The following is a 1,283-nucleotide window of genomic DNA, read 5'->3' as shown; positions in this document are numbered from 1 at the left end:
TAATTGATGTCCATTGTTCCCAGTTAAATAGAAAGTAGAGAGGCATGTTCAACTTCCTTTTAATGAGGGAACCTTGATAATTGGCTCTTGCAACATGTGAAGAGGTCTTTAGTGAGAATCGATTAATTTTTCATTTTTAGCAGTATTTCCTAATATGTCAAAGTTACTTTCTTAATGGGTTTCCCAAGAATGGCCATAAAGACCAGAAAGCTGGTCAGAATTTTCCAGAGGTATGTCAAAACAGATCATAAGGATTCAAGTTATATTTTGCATTCGCAACAATTACGTACAAATTACTAACACAATCGGCTCGTTTTTTCCCCAAGATGAGCTGTTGTCTAGTAGCTAACATTATGTTGTTTCCTTTCCACTGAAAGGAAGTCCCAGGCATTTTGAGTATTACTGTTACTGTTCCATTAGAGTATTTTATAAGATCAAACACCGCAGTTTTGGTAGCTTGTCCTTCAGTTACCTACAGTGCTACATACAGCGGCTCTTATCCTTATGCTATACCTTGCCAGCATTCTTTAGGCTTAAAAGAATGCCCAGTATGTGAGTAATGCTTTAGAATAGAGAATGTTTTAAAGGGATACCTTTATTGTACTTAGCACATCAGTGTATTCTGAGAAAGTGAAGCAAACCTTGAGTACATCTCGGCAAATGTGCATCATCTTAAGGCTGAGAATACATGTTTGCCATGCGATTGGAAGATTGATGAGACGTTCATGCTGGTGTAATTCCTGCTGATGAATGTTCCACATACAACGTTGCAAAGTTACAAAGGTTTCTTGTAACTGAAGGGTTTCTTGGAAATACCTAATTTTTTACTTTCAGGACTTCCAGCTTGTTTCTGGCAAATGAAAATGGTTTTATTTGTAACTTTTCTCCAATCCAGGCACATGATAAATACAAACTACACAAGTTTCCTTTCTGCGTGTTTGTGATTTCACGTTGTGTTTGGATTCCCATGGCTTCATGCACATTTTTAATATCGTTAATAAATATTTTTTAACTTGAGTTTTAACAAGTCACTGAAGCAGCACTTCACTGTGGGTGTAACTAAATGTGTGAGATCACTGAAAAAGGCGTAGCATGAATTGGAACATCTCTGATGGTTAAATCTTTGTTTTTGATATTTCATAGTCTGAAGTTTATTATTTATTTGGCAATAGCTGAATATATCCTTACTGAACAATGATACATTATTTGAATTATTTCTAATGATTTCATATTAATCTAAGCAATATCGGGTCATACTTTTAAATAAATAAAAGCTTCTTTAT

This window comes from Electrophorus electricus, chromosome 26, assembly GCF_041902795.1.
Source record: "Electrophorus electricus isolate QZ-2024a chromosome 26, ASM4190279v1, whole genome shotgun sequence".
Lineage (NCBI taxonomy): Eukaryota > Metazoa > Chordata > Actinopteri > Gymnotiformes > Gymnotidae > Electrophorus > Electrophorus electricus.
Note: the sequence above shows the minus strand (reverse complement) of the source record.